At 40.2% G+C, this 16,822-nt stretch overlaps 1 pseudogene; it reads left to right on the plus strand.

Annotated features, from left to right (window-relative positions):
* The first annotated feature begins 498 nt into the window (after positions 1–498).
* The window catches only part of LOC149195759 (xanthohumol 4-O-methyltransferase-like), a 28,752-nt pseudogene continuing 12,428 nt past the window's right edge, over positions 499–16,822 (plus strand).

Consider the following 16,822-nt stretch of genomic DNA (forward strand, 5'->3'; position numbering starts at 1 on the left):
GGGCCAGATCCGAAAACCGTAAGCTCAAATCTTGACAGATCTGGGTCAGATCTACCAGATCTGAGGCCCAATCAAAACAGACCTCGGTCAGATCTAACCTGTTGGAACAAAGACATCAATCCTAGATCGGGCAGAGATTATGCAGGCTCAGGCAAGCAAAAGGAAAAAGAAACCAAAACGGGGCCAGATCTGGACTTACGCCATCAGTCAAAGCAGGTAACTAATTTTTATTTTCAGATCCTGATTAAACCCCCTCAGGGGAAATCTCGATTAGTATGGGTTCATGCAGGAGATACATCCATGCAGCTAAAAAAACAAATTTGGGCAGAAATGGGGTACCCTGTTTAGACTCAACACCTGGTTAGTGGAAGAAGATCCTTACAGGACTGTAGATCTCTGGAAAGTTATGAGATTGGGCCAGGGTCAATCATTATTCTAAATCTTAGATTGAGAGGTGGGGCTCTACCTCAGGGACAGCCAAGTTCCTCAGGGGGAGACATGGGGAAAAAAGCTGCAGCCCAGCAACAACCAAAATCCTACAAAAACATTTTACAGGGCAGCAGAAGCTCAGGGCCACCTCCAGTTCAAGGAGGACACCTGCCCAGGCCATACATAGTAGATCAGTCAGAGCAAACCCCAGCCCTAAACTTAGATTCCTCAGGGCTAGATGATTTCGTCAAGTCCTATGAAACGCGAGCATTAATCTGCCGTTTCAACAGCTTCTGGCCTAAACCTATGGATCTTTTCCACTGGATATTCACCAGCTGGACCATGGAGTGCGATATTCATTTATGTGCAAAGGGTTTTTTTATAGTGAGATTCACATCCAAGGAAGTCAGAGATACAGTTATCAGCACCGGACCATGGTTTTGGGGAACAGCAGGGCTATTTGTGACCCCATGGTTCCCAGATTTTGATCCAAATAAAATGACGGTAACCAGAATGCCAGTTTGGGTTAGACTACACAATCTTCCTCTGCATTTTTGGGATGATCGGGTGCTGGAAGGTATTGGAAACAGCATAGGGAAGTATATCAAAACAGACATGGATAGGATCGATGAAAGGATCTACACCTACGCACGTATCTGTGTGGAAGTAGACCTAAGTAAAGGACTGCCGGAAAATATAAAGCTGATCTACAAACAACAGAACTGGCTGCAGGTACTGGATTATGAAAACACCGCTTTCAGATGTAGGATCTGTAGGCAGACAGGTCACTTACAAAGCACGTGTCCAGAAGCCAAGAATAAAAAGAAGCAGAAAGGGAAGCAGAGGAAAGGTTGGAACTTTTCTCCCCCAGATTCAGAGGATGAAGAATCAGAAGCAGCAGAGGAAGAACCTCCAGAAGAGAAAACTGAGGTAACCCACGAAATGGAGAAATAGAAAGGAACCCCATCAGACAGGAAAGAAATCTCAGCAGAAAAGAAGGCTGTGGAGACAAGCATGCAACCTTGTACGGGCGGCATAAAATGGCACCACCTCTCAGATACTTCAGATTCAGACAAAGAACCAGGTCCACAGAATACAGAAACACAGCTAGTCTTGGCCTCGATCGAGCCCTCTCAAGGAGTGTGGCATAAGGTCGAAAAGAAAAAGGGGCGAAAAACTTGATGCGTGAGTTCTACTCATTGCCGGATTTCAGTTTTTGCCTCTCATTCTCTCTCCTCTCTTCTCTTTTCTTATTCTTTGTGCACGTTAGTTTGAAAACGTTGCGTGGGGTGCGAAAGCACTCGGGCCCTTGCGGCATCATACGAATTGCTTAAATGCATCTGGGCACAAGCCATCTCTGCGGAATGCTTACTCATTCCTTTTTGTAGCTTTTTTATCTCTGATTAATAGAAAAGCGTGGTTTTTTTCCTCGGAAAAAAAAAGTAAAGTGTTAATCATTTTTAATTTTGTTAGTTATTGTCTAGTCATATATTTTAGTCATAAACTAAATCCGTCATTTGAGTTAGTTGTTTTTAGTTGAGTCACTTAATATCTAGTCATATATTTTATTGCTAGACTAATTAGCCATCCAAGTTAGTCGGTTTTAATTTGGTCACTTAAAATTGGTAAAATTTAGTAGTAATTCACTTGAAATAATTGTGGTGACTAACTCTTTTAGTCGCATAGTCATTAATCTCTCATTTTGTACTAATGGTATAAAAACTTGGGACAAGAGATTTGATGTCTCCTACCAATAATAACTTTGTCCCGTGACCTCCATTTATCTTTGCCCTCTGATCCCTTTCCATATTGTGCACCATGCTCAACACCCCTAGGTCCCAACACAATGATATTTACATTAAGTGTTGGAACCAATTCACATCAACCACTATTGTCCAGGACATCCATATTTATAACCACTGCAATGCCCGAGGATGATATCATCCATGGATGGGGTAACTTACCTTTGGTTTCCAGAATTATCCTTTTTTTTTTGTATTAGAACAGGGTTTTCTCCATTAAATTGAATTTTGTAATTTCTAGCCTTAAGGCCTCCATTCTTTGTGGACCCTGTGTGTGTGTGTGTGTGTGTGTGTGTGTGTGTATTCCTTTTCCAAGGCTCTCAATGCATAACCATGGCATCTATCCTTCCTGAGCTTATGCCCAAAGTACATATGGTTAAGTGGGACTTCACTAAGTCTCTTAGCACTTAGCACAAGACTATCTCTCCTGAGTTCACCCTTATATTTATATATGAATATAGGGATATTTCTACAGTTTAGCCAACCAAAAAAATCCCTCCAACACTTATCCATTATTTTTTTTCTACCAACATATAGCACACATTTATGTAGATGTGTGCTTATACACCACTTTTGACACATAATTGATAAGTTCCCCCCCCCAGGTGCTTTCCATACATATCTATGACTATCTAGATAGGGATGCCCTTAGATTACCACCATGCCAACATATCTCTGTCAAGCTTGAATAATTAATCCATAAGGCCCTAGCCTTCGTTTATATTGGTGCCACTACCTCTCCTATGGCATTTAATCCATCCTAGCCAATGTGTCCATTACAGAAACGTAAACATACATAAGAATAAGTATAAATACTAGAAAAACATGCTTCCCACAAGTAAGTCACATAGCATATGGCCTTCTATTAACATTCATTTTAATGTAATATGTTATTTAGAGCATAGAGATTAACCCATCTCATATACTCGGTAAATTAGATAGAATTTTCTCCTAAAAATAATCACATATTTTGGCAATGTTTCATCAATCACATAGGAGTTAACTCACTCCTCAAAACCATGAAGGAAATAACATGTATTTGCATAAATTCGTGCATTAAACACATAATTATCATTTATACAATAGTTACAATCAAATAGAGCTCGATAACACGTATTTTAAGGTAGGAAACTTGGCTACTAAGATTGGGACTTAACTCTCCATTCAACCTTAGATTGGCTTGCACCAAAATATTTCTTCCAACAAATTTTTAAAGCTTGAGGAAGGGTCCTGAAGAGAACTAATCACACATTCAACACCTTTGGGAGTTAATATATTCACCTATCTCCACCCAACAACCAACTACTTGATATACGAGTGCATCTACCCTAAACTGAGGAAACCAAAAGGACCTAGAACAATACCTACCAGTCATCTTATTGTTTGTTATACAACAAATTGACCTCCTCATCAACTCATAGGGGAAAGACATGATAGCTGAAGCAAAGACCACAATCACAGGTCTTGATTCCACACTAATGCTGCTTGTGCACTAACAACCTGCTTTATAAAGCTTGTCTGCAAGCCTAAGGGTGCATTAGTGACCCTACTAACTCAAGTTGCTACTAAGGGGACAACGTTAGTGAACCTTGGTGAAGTTCTAAGGGTCAAAGGAATGAATTGACTCATAAATATCTAGATATTTATTCCTAGAATTACTCAAGAAATGTAACCAAACATCCAAAATCGACCTATTTGGAGGATTTCTAATCTGAAAGGAGGAAAATGGGAAAGAGCTGAAAAGCATGGCAAGTTCATTGCTTTTTCCCTACAGAACTCAAGGAAGAGCTTAGAAAGACTAACTCAACTACTACATAAGCAAAGTTAGGGCTATGGTGATAGAGGTCAGAGCATTTGAAAGGATTGCATACTTGACTATTGAGCATTGTCTCAAATCATAAGAAGTTGGAAAGAAGGGAGAGAGAGAGAGAAGCTGCAGGGGTAAAGGAGGGCTGATGCAACAAATGGTTGTAATCACTCTTCCAATATTAATATAGAACTGTAGTAGTATTGTCTACTCTGTGGTGTTGGTATTATCATTCATTCAGTTGTTTGTCCAATACCTTTTAGCATAAGTAGCTTAGTTATATGTAATTAGATGTTCTTTTATGTATTCATGTATTAGTTGTCAGAGTTGTATGCTAGGATTACGCTTGTCTCTTCTATGTGCAGGACTTGGTCTAGAGCCAGCTCAGGGGACTTCCACCTAGCTGCATTGTGCTCTCTAGCAAATCTACATGGAGGCTTGAGGTAACCTCCTTCTCCTACTTTGATAGTTAGTTATTGTTTATGAACCTGCATGCAACTTTATGACAGTTGCAGATAATCTTACATTCTCCTGAAGGCCTCGGGAAGACCTTTGAGGGTATCTTCATTCTCCATACACCGTGCATTTTATCCTATAGCAGAATTGGCGACTCTGTTGGGGACTATACATCTAGTTCCCGATTTGCCTGAACAGTTCTCAGTTTTCTCCTCCTAATAGCTCCCTATACTTCTGCATTCCCTTCTGACCCACCACAAACCTTGTTGCAACTTGCCTACATGTATTCATCACTGAATCTGATCTAGAAAGACATATTTTTTACTATTTTCCCACACTAACATAGGTTAGCAGACTACAAAGCATTGTGTTTGCTCAGAGGGAGCGTTAGTGGATCTATTAACTCTCTGTGGCCACTGCTACAGAGCGTTAGTCTCCCAAAATCTTGATTTCCAGCTGTGTCTTTAAGCCAAAAAGGATAGGAAGCCTTCTCATGGACTGAAAGAAGATCTGTTACTGCATTTCGTTAGCAAAATAGGTGTCCTAAAAAGGTTTTTTTTAGGAAATATTTTTTTTTTCTTTCTTAAAAGCATTTTCTACGAAACAAAGATCCACATTTTTTATTCATCCTTTTGTTTAGCTTGTTAAAAGCTTCTATATTTTGGTTGCAAGTTGTTGTTAAGAGACATTGGAAAGAAGTCATTTGGTTATGCATGTGTTAAATGAATAAGATGCATGGAAAGAATATGAATATGTGAAAAACTCTCACATGTAGAATACAACTTATTTTCATTGAATTGAAATTTTTTTAAAGCATTGTCTTGTGCATGATTTGCTGAGTCAGAGTCTCATCACATTTCATACGTCAACTCCCCTACTGAAGACAATAAGATAGTACACATAAAATTTACCTAAAATTAATCAATAACTCTTTATTGAGCAAACAAACATTAGTTCAGGCTAGGATCTTGGGATAGGCAGTGTGAGTAAACTGCCCAAGGTTGAAAACCAAACTAGTGTCATTAAAACAGAGAAAAATTCCTTCTGCACTCATACTACTAGGACCACTCCAGTAAAATCGGAGCAAAATATGGGACAATATCGGATTTTAAGTGAAGGTAGCCTGCCTTCTCTTACAAATACTTTGGGTATTTTATGTATTGGGGATCCCTTCGGTGATTTCGGAGTTGAGTCGGGGACTCAGGTATCCTGCCCACATAGTGTATTGTCTATGACTATGTCCCCCCCCAGTGGTGTTTGTGATCTGAGGTATCTTTAGTGGCCAAACTTTTAGGGACTTACACAAGGTGACTGGGACGGGCTGTCCTGGTACCTAACACAGACGAATCTACTCTATCTTCAATTTTTGGGAGGGTGCTCATCTTCATGACAGTACTTGGCCCCTCAATCTGAGGTTCGGGTGAAGCTCTAGAGTAACCATAACTATACATCTGGCCAACCTTCTCTGTTATTCATTGAGATACGGGGTTTCATCTCCAGTGATCGGTGCTTATTAGACAGGGTAATTTCCCTCTATTTGCTAATTTATCAACTTAGTGTATTTTTTATATTTTTTTTTATGCCCTCGAGTGTTACCATTTTGAGACTTTAACAAATATCACAATAAAATTTATTAATAAAAATTAACGGTCACCATGGCTACATCCGATCCTCGTCGTCAAACTAGACAATTACTACGACTTCCTCCATTCATTGTGGAAGATCCGCCGAGCTATAGTGAATTGTATTCCCCATCTTTGGGGAATCAGTCTCCCAGATCTCACACGGGATCTGTTTGGACAACCAACAATTCAAGTTTTCCAAAGAATTTCTTCACCAAAGGATTCCTTCCTCCCTTAAACCCTCTACCTATGAATATGTCAAACCCAATCTTGGATCCCACTGTACCTGTACTTCTTGCTTTAGTAGTTGGAACATTTCCATCTATCCCATTGATGACTAATGGGTCATGGGACTTTAGGGACACTTTCGGTCCCCCACCACTTCCCCAGTCAATTGTCACCACAACACCGGTAATGGTGAACCCAGCTATCCCATTTTTCCTAGGTACAACCACTCACATGACACCCTCTATGAGTGGAACCTAGTTGATGCTAGGTTCCACCCCTTTAGTGTCAAACTTCATACCTTCGACAAGTGCTACATACAACGCTCCCTATAATGCTCAATATAGCAATATGCGTGCAGTTCCCATCCACCAACAATATGATCGGCTGCCATTGTACAGTTCAAACCCCCAGATTCTAATCTTTCGGGGAATTCCCAATATGCACATACCGGTAGGGAACACAACAATTCCTCTTCTGTTCTCAGGCATGCATGGTTAGTCGCTAATTGACATGAGAATTCCTTATGTCAATCAAGGACAAATTGTTAGTTCTGTGATGGGCAAGAATCCTTAAGGAGGTCCCAAAGAATCCATTGGGGCACCCTACTCACAAATTCAAATGAGTCAGGGGGGCACCGCTTATCCTATGGGAAATTCTATACTCCAGCATCAAAATCATCATGGAAATCCACACTACAATGCCATACCTCAAGGAAACTACTATACCATGCAGCCCATGTCTAATATTGGGACTCAAACAATGGGAGGACCGCAAGGTTCCTCAAGTCATATATGATCGCCTTTGTCCGAGTCAGGAGCACCACACAATCTGCCTTTCTTGGCAATGTTGGATATCCCTGACTTGTACAAACTTACAAATGACCCTATCTATCATAACTTACAATGGCCACCAATCTCGCATAAAATACCAATAAACATCCCTAAGTTCGATGGGAAACAAGGGGAGGATCCGGGCACTCATAATCTCACCTACCATCTTTGGAGTGTTTCTAACTCCATGGTGGATGATAGTGTTCGGTTAAGTCTTTTTCCGTACACCCTCACTGGCAGCGCAGCTAAGTGGTACATTGAGTTACCATGCGTTTCAGTAAATACCTTTGACACTCTAGCAATGGAATTCTTAAAGCACTTCCAACTACCCATCCGCTATGAGACTGGGATGGAACTCCTCACTTCATTACGTCAGGATACCGCCACCCACATCTCTGATCATATACATGAATGGAGACATAGGCGAAGTTTAGTTAAAGCTCCCCTCCTAGACTATCTCTTAGCAGATTGGTTCTGCAAGTCCCTACTACCCCAATCGCTAAGGATGTCGGCTTAGGTGGTGCGGTCACAGAAGACCAATCCATACATCGTGCCCAACACTTAGATCTGATATATTAATACTCTAGCACTCTCTACGACGTAATCCCTAATGCGCCTTGAAACTCCAATGCTTCCACTACTACCAAATTGACTGCTCTTCCTACCACTGCAATAAACTTTGTGCAGTCTACACAAAATCCCGACAGTAAGAAAAAGACCGCTCCTTCTAAGGAGCAGTCAACAAAGTAGCAAAAACCAAAACAGAAGGTCATTGTGCCTCCTGACAATGGAAAGGATAAACCCACCAGATTTCCTTGCAAAATTTATGCTAAAGACCACATGACCTATCGTTGTCCGTGTCTTCAGGAATGCACAAAATACATTGCTCAAAAGGATACTGGTAGGACCACCACTGTCCTGAATAATCCTTTCCCCACTTAGCAGCAGCAGAACCTTATTGTAAACCAACCCCAACCCCCACAAGGGTCAACAGTGGTTAGGAACATCCTTCAGCTGGTGAAGGATCTTCTACCATTTACACCTTTGAAACGGTAGATCTACAAATAAGAGCCAAATATTATGGAGCTCCTGTCGCTCACGTAGAGGAACTTTCCTCAAGTCAAAACCCAACACCACCTAATGATTTTCATATCGAAAGGCCTGTTGCTAAACTTATAATTCGCCCCCCCCAAAGGGGCACTTTGATGCATAATGCAAAATACATCTGCACGTGCTGCCCAAAACTATAGCATTGTAGAAGACTTGGCGCAAGCGCCATCGGCTATGTCGGTGCTCGAAGTATTACAAACATGTATAGCACCAAGGAAAGCTTTGCTTTTAGCTATTGGTGGTATCGACCCACATGACTCCACGCTTGCAGTTTTCGACATGGAAAAGTGTAAACCTCCCCTTTCCCACCAACTTACATTTCAAGTGAAATTTTTTCGAAAGGTAAAGGTATACACAGAACTGTCATCGATGAAGGTGCTTCTACCTGCGTCATGTTGGCTTCATGTTGGCTTGCTCTAGGTTCTCCAACCCTATCCCCGCCATCGAATCCCCTTGAAGCTTTCGATGGCCACACTTTCATCCCAAAAGGTTACCTAGCTAGCTATCCCATCACCTTCAGTGGGAAAATGGTAACGGTAGAAATTCAAGTCATGGATCATAAAATCGACTATAATTTACTTTTGGGCCACACTTGGACTTATGGCATGAATGTCATTATGTCTTCGGTCTTCCGTTTCATCCTCTTTCCCTTGGATGGAATGATAGTCATAGTGGACCAGCTGTCCTTTTGCACCCCAAATTACTCTCTGTTACCTAGCAACTTTGTACCCTTAGTGGGTGGTGTACCTAACTGTTACCTCAGTATCAGTACTGATCTACTGAAGGATTCTTCCCTCATTGGTTGTTTCTCTCTTCCATCGCCGAAGGTTTCACAGATGTTCAATATGCTTTCATCTATTCCTCATGAACAATCCGATCCACAGATCCTGTCCGCTCCTTCAGAAATTAACACATATGAAGAACAAATGTTGTTGTCACTAGCTGAATTGGCCTACCAAGCCATTCAATCTACATCCAAACCTCTAGTCACTTTGGTTACGGCTAACGGTCCCACTGCCCCTCCCATAACTGCTCCCTCTTTCGATCCACTCAATCAAGTCCTACCTATGGACGAATCTATTAGAGAGATCATGAGTTTAGAAGAGCGACCTTGGGAGGACTCGCACCATGATGTTTCGATATCCGATTCAGACATGATGCCTCTTCAAATCCTATCATATGATGCACCTGAAATCATTTCCTCACCATATACGACTATCCAAACTTTGGACTGAGAGGGAAACATGGGCAATATTTCAAAGAAATTTCTCATCGATATTCTAGTCAAGACAGGCATTGTGGAAAACATATAGATTGAAGCCAATCACAATCCTGAGGAAATTGTGAGCTTCACCTACCCTTTTAAGGACTTTCACGATGTTTTCCCTTGGTCTTATGAGGAAATGCATGGCATAGACCGTTCTATTGTCAAGCATGAGATCAAGGAAGATCGAGCATTCTTTTTATGGTATTTTTCTTGCTCGTTAATCCAAAAAAATCCTTGAGTCTCCTTCTTCGGGCTCGTTAAACTACCATGAAGAAGATCGAGTGTTCTTTTTATGGTATTTTTCTTGCTCGTTAATCTGAAAAACTAAAAGTTTGTCATCGTTGGGCTCATTAAACATATACGACGATGGTCTAAGCAACTCTTTTTCTCTCTTTTTCTAGCTCATTAAACTGAAAAAGATCATTAGAGCATTCTTTTTAGGCGCTTTTTTCTCGCTCGTTAATCTGAAAAAATCCCGAGTTTTGTCCTTAGGCTTGTTAAACATTTATAAATATGACCTGAGCATTCTTTTAGGTACTTTTCTCGCTCGTTAAACTAAAAAATCCTGAGTTTTTGTCACCGGGCTCGTTAAAAATATACGGTAGCAACAAGAGAACTTGCTTTTTTGGGACCATTTCTCGCTCTTAAAATCAAAAAATCCCCGAGTTTTTCCCCTCCTTCGGGCTCGTTAAATCTACAAAGGAGGAATGAGCAGTTCTTTTACCTCTTTTTCCTCGCTCACTAAACTAAAAAAGATACCTTGAGTTTTCTTCATTTGACTCGTTAAAATTTGATGAAGGTATTGAGTTTGTCATCGCATGACTCATTAAAAAGTCACGACAAAAGACGAGTTTAGTCTATCTCCTCGTACTCGTAAAAAAAATGAGGTCGACATCTATTGAACATAGGTTTCTCTTTATTCGGATTCAATAGATTAACTAACGGAAAAGTAACCGATCCGGGTATACTATTAACCTTTTGTCACACGCAGTTAACAACTATGACAAAGGGACCACCATGGAGTTGTTCTTTACGATCTTTTCAAACTCTCTAAATATGAGAAGACCACCGAGTTGTCTAGTCTGGACTCTTTAAATTACACAGACAAGATATAGAGCCACTCTTTTTATGATCCTTTTCAGACTCTTTAAATATGAAAAGATTGATGAGTTTTCCTGTATGGACTCATTAAACTAATCAGATAGAATAGAGAGTTGCTCTTTTTACGGTCCTTTTTAGACTCTTTAAATATGAAAATATTGATGAGTTTACTTGTCTGGATTCATTAAACTAATCAGATGGGGAAAGTGAACAATACAACTATATTTCGTATTAGAAAGTGTGGTTTGGCAGCAATCGTTCCCTTGAACGTGGCACTCCCTCAGATAAACCTTCCTTGTGACGACCTCTCAATATGAATCCTACCATCCTATGAGTTTAGCGTATATACCTCGATGTTTTTGCATCTTTGTATCCTAACACTCTTTGGTGTTCATGGGTCTAGTGTTGTCTGGTCAAAACCATTGTTGTGCAATCTATTGTTCAAAGGTTAACCTTTTGTTTCCTCCATCAACCCATCAAGCATATCCTTTCATCATACCCTCTGTTGTTTAGACCCAAATGCTCAAAAGATTCCTCAAAAATAAAAGCATTCTTGTCCCGTTTCGTGTCGAATGATGTAGAACACATTATTTCCTACCTTTCGACAGGTTTCTTCCTATCGACTTCAACACTCTATTTAGGAAGACAACCCAGAAGCACATTCAATACCTTGGTACTTGTAGACATTAGTGGCAGGTTTCCTTGTGTTTGATCAGGGTTTCTCATTATTCACTCTTGGTTAAGTGATTCTACGGGTGTTCGATGACAAAGACATCTTTCACACTCATTAGATTGTACTATGCATCTTGGAGACCATCACCATTATTGGTGGCATTCCTCACATCTGTTAATGGTCTCCATTATTGACTAGTAATCAAATTATTTCATGCATGTTTAATGTCAATGCATATATTCACATGTATCAATCTATGTTGTTCGGTGAAGCAGAAATCAATACCTTGGGTAGAGGCTTACATCACTTAGCCTTGCTTCCTCTCCCAAGTTAAGGATATTGTTTTTTGGAGATAGCTTATTAGGATGATTCTATTATGACACCGGATCCACATTGTGCTTATTGGTAGCCAGTATCATCATATCTCTTTTGAGAAAATCACTCTGACATAGCTACTGAGCATGGGAATGCCTGACTCAAGACATGATTTTAGTAGTTTTATATATATGTGTGTTTTATCAGGTTTCCCATACCACACGAAGCTTCGGTCCTCTCTCTCTTTTTGAAGGAAAATTACAGTTAAAGTAAATTATTTCAGCCATTGTCGCAGCCTCTGATCTCATACTTTAGGGGGCATCTGTTATACAACAAATTGACCTCCTCATCAACTCAGAGGGGAAAGACATGATAGCTGAAGCAAAGACCACAATCACAGGCCTTGATTCCACACTAACGCTGCCTGTGCACTAACAACCTACTTTATAAAGCTTGTCTACAAGACTAAGGGTGCGTTAATGACCCTACTAACTCAATTTGATAGTAAGGGGAAAATGTTAGTGAAACTTGGTGAAGTTCTAAGGGTCAAAGGAACGAATTGACTCATAAATATCTAGATATTTATTCCTAAAATTACTCAAGAAAAGCAAGGAAACATCCAAAATCGACCTATTTGGAGGATTTCTAATCCGAAAGAAGGAGGCAAATGGGAAAGAGCTGAAAAGCATGCAATTTCATTGCTTTTGCCCTAGGGAACTCAAGGAGGTGCTTGCCAAGCCTAACTCAATTGCTACATAAGAAAAGTTAGGGCTATGGTGATAGAGGTCAGAGCATTTGAAAGGATATCATACTTGACTATTGAGCATTGTCTCAAATCATAAGAAGTTGGCAAGAAGGGAGAGAGAGAGAGAAGCTGTAGGGGTAAAGGACGGCTGATGCAACAGATGGTTGTAATCACTCTTCCAATATTAATATAGAACTGTAGTTGTACTATCTACTCCATGGTGTTGGTACTATCATTCATTTAGTTGTTTTTCCAATACCTTTTCGCATGAGTAGCTTAGTTATATGTAACTAGATGTTTCTTTATGTATTCATGTATTAGTTATCAGAGTTGTATCTATGATTACGCTTGTCTCTTCTATTTGCAGGCCCTGATCTGGAGCTGGCTCAGGGGACTTCCACCTAGCTGCATTGTGGTCTCTAGCAAATCTACACGGAGGCTTGAGGTAATCTCCTTCTCCTACTTTGATAGTTAGTTATTGTCTATGAACATGCATGTAACTTTGTGATGGTTGCGGATAATCTTACAGTCTACTGAAGGTCTCGGGAAGACCTTTGAGGGTATCTTCATTCTCCATACACTGTGCATTTTATCCTATAGCATTGTTGTTTAATCACTGCAACAAGATTCTACCAGAATAATTTGTGCTCCCATGCCACTTATTTCCTTTCCATGCCATATTTTAAACCTCCTTGATCCAACATCTCTCCTCCTTGTGTGTATTCTACTCTTTATCTCATCCTCTCCGTGTGTATCCTCTTCCTCTATATTCTGTCACACAATTCCTCTCTTGAGCTCTTCAATACAATATCATTTATCTTCCAAGGAATTCCTCCTTGCATGGATTCTAGGAGTTTCCTCCTCATTTTGTGTTCTGCTAGGTCTAATACCATGCATTCATTCTCTATATCCACCCCCTCCTATCCCTATTGTATTGTGCTAAGTCTCCCCTTGTAATTACTTTCTCATATCTCCCTTTGCTACACCACTCTATTTTTATTATTCTCCCCTCATTCTATTATGGCCACAAGTGTTTATGGTCATGTTGTCAATGACAACTCTCCACACCATTCTCCCCTACAACTAACACCACTCCAGTTGTTTTAATTATTTTAATTCTTGACCTTTTTTCTTGTGGACTTTCTCAAAGGGGTATGGGCTCATCCTCTCTTCCCCTAAATTAATTAAATATGAATTCAACCATTTAAAGGACCATTAGTCAACCCATGACTTATATTAATAACGACTTCCTTCCATTCCAAAGCAACCTCCACCCTAAGCTCTGAAATTTGTGTCCCATATCGCAACTAGTTTGTATTTTAGTTATATGATTTTTTTCAAATGTTTGCAAGAAGGGATTATCCCAAAGGGACTATTACAAACCCCACCTCCTTGGAGGATAATTATCCTCAATTTTCTAATCTCAAACACAAATATAAAAACATGCATAATCCCAACTATAAAATAGTGTGAGCTTTATATACACAGACCAATTTTCAAATACGGTTTTACATAAAGATTTGTTAACTCAGCAACTCAATGGACATAAAAATTCATTAAATCAAGCTTTTTCATTGTCTCTTTATGCTTGTTGATGTTCCTTTTCTAGCATTGATGACTTTATTTTTCCAAAGTGTTGTCTACCTCAATGTCTAACACTACTTTCCACCGTGCTCAATGCTCATGTTGGCTTAGGGGATCCTAAACCATGTTCAGAGTTATCTGCACCAACCAACAAAACCATACACTACAGGCCCTTTCAACTACAACCCAGGTAGCGCAAGCTGCAGTCTCACCCGAAGCAGTGTGGGGTGATGCAAGAACCAAGTTTCTGCATCTAAAGACTAGTGTGATGTCTTTTAGCAACTCAGATTTGATTTCATGCATATTGAAAAACTCGTAGGGCACGTTACTGCAACTATGTTAAAACATCTTCAGACCACTGCGAAGGTCTGTGATCCATTCTTGCAGACCCTTAACAGTCAATTTTTCTATTTACCTTAATTAGAGAGCGGCTCTAAATTAAGGTTCACATAGATATACTTAGGTTATTAGTAAACATCATAGAATTCATCAGAGTCTTTGCAAAAATAATTAAACATGCATTGCATACATCATTAATACTTATACAAGAGAATCATGTAGCATTCAATCAATATTTCATAAAACATATCATTCATTGAAAACATATAGCATTAACAGAAATAAATAGAAATACGCAAGAACTCTTTGGAAACTATCTTTATTGATCTTCAATTCAGGATTACAAACTCAAAACTACCCTGTGCACTCAGCCGCATGGGTTTACGCACTCAGCTGCAAACTCTACCTAGGCCTCTACGTACTCAGTTGTAGAGCCTTTGTTCTCCTATCTGACCCACTTCTCCTTGTTATCACTTTTCACCCATTCTACTCTTCATTATCAAAAACATGCCTTAGACTCTCTAAGACACACCAAGTTATAGCCTTTTTCATACAATACCATGGTTTGCGAACCATGGGTGGATCTCAAAACCAACTCAAAATTTACATAAAACAAGGGGTTAAACCCCTTTAACTCTTATTCATCTATGCACTCTGCATCCACAATCATGGAGACTTTACATTATTTACACAAAATGTACCAAAACTTAGGTTATCTTAACCCCAAAACTAACCCAGGGGACCACAACCTAATAGGGCCCCAACACAAAGTTTGTGACTCACCCTCGAGTCACTTTGTTGGCATTGCAATATTACTGCGAAGATATCCCAGCTCCACCTGGATCACTGCAACTTCGACAACGCTCTACAGTTCTTCCTACTTCACTTCCTCAACCAATTTTTCAGTGCTAGGTCCTTCTATGACCAACCTCATCTTCTGTTGTGTTTTCTGCAACCCTTTAAGCTTATCCTAAATGGTCGTCATGACTGGATAAGCCTCCTCTAACCAAGGCTATAACCTAGCCTTTGGCAAGGCCTCCTTGTTCTACGCTTCCTCCACCTATGCTAGGAGTTTCTTTCCTTCTTGCAATTTAGCAAGGCACTGCATCACCTTCCCTGCTAAAATTTGGGCATCGAATTGAAATTTTGGGTCTGTTATAGACAAAATTGAATAACCTCGCAACTTCTTCATGAGGCCGTAATCCCTCTTCATTTATTCTGTGAGGTCTTTCTCCCTTGTCTTTCTACCAAACTCCTTAGCCAGGTTCGTACCCTTATAAGGTAAGTGCATGATTCTATGAATGAGCATGTTTGTAATGGAGATAGGAACTCCTAGTCATAAACACCCATCATGCACCAATGCGAGCAGTTGGCACACATATTATATTAATGGGGGTGTGGTGATAGTGGGGCACCCACAACAGATTAAGTAACCCTGAGTGCTCGACACCGTGGAACCATTCCTCTATTTCCAATGATGTAATGCCTGATTCTGCATAGTAGACCCTGCGAATATACTTTTCTGTTGTCAAGTGTGGAAACCTAGTGTGATCTGTGAGGCCCCAATCCTCCATTTTCAATAGTGGGATCCTTGCAGGCTGCGGACCTTCCAAAGGGACATACTCAGGTAGCAGGGGCATGGAAATGGTGAACTTCTCAGACTATAGGTCCTTCGTGACATTTTCTTTTCCCTTCTGAGAGGGATATACTCAGGGAGCCTTTATATGGGCTTCGCTCCTTCAACGTCTATATCCTTTGTTCCCTAGGATTTTTCCACCTCCAGGTCCACTACCTTCTCTGGTTATTTGTCTTTCTTCTGCTTCTATGTTTCGGTACGCTTCTTTGGGGATGCATAGACTGACACTGACTTCTTCTGCTTATGCTTCTTTGATTTCACTGGTTGGGTTTCTCTTGTAGGGGTACGCTTCGACCTAGGTGACCTCAGCATTGTAGGCAAAATTGCTGGAGCTTCCATACTTACAACTTCCAGGGCAACTATTTCAGAGGCATTATCGCCGGTACTCACAATTTTAGTGGGACTTGGTGCAATCAATTTGTGAAGAATAAAATTCTGGCTTATCTCAGACAAATTAGCAAACATAGGGCTCGCGAATAAATATTCCCAAGCCGATTGGATCACAAGAAAGATACAACAAATTTCACTAACAATTATGAGAGCACAAAGTGCTCTCTGTTGGATCGGCACACATAATTTATAGGGAGTTTTGAATTCAAATCCAACCGTTCGCCCCAATTTCTGGCAATAAATGTTGTTTTGGCACTAGATCTTCAAAGATTTTTTCCCTAAATGTTGTCAACCTGCTCCACTTAACTGTGTTCTGGCCATCAAGTCATGAACAGTGACTCCAATGATCATGTTCTTTTTATGCTACACGACACCTTCCTCCATGGCACAACTTCATGTGCACAACTTTATGGTTTGTATCTTTGCCATTCTCCAAGCAGCCTGCTTGCTGCATTGTCCTCCAAATTGGGAAGTATAGTTTATAGTCT

This window comes from Pinus tabuliformis, chromosome 2_2 (assembly GCF_031772625.1).
Source record: "Pinus tabuliformis cultivar Carrire ecotype Pingquan chromosome 2_2, CPIR1, whole genome shotgun sequence".
NCBI classification, from domain to species: domain Eukaryota; kingdom Viridiplantae; phylum Streptophyta; class Pinopsida; order Pinales; family Pinaceae; genus Pinus; species Pinus tabuliformis.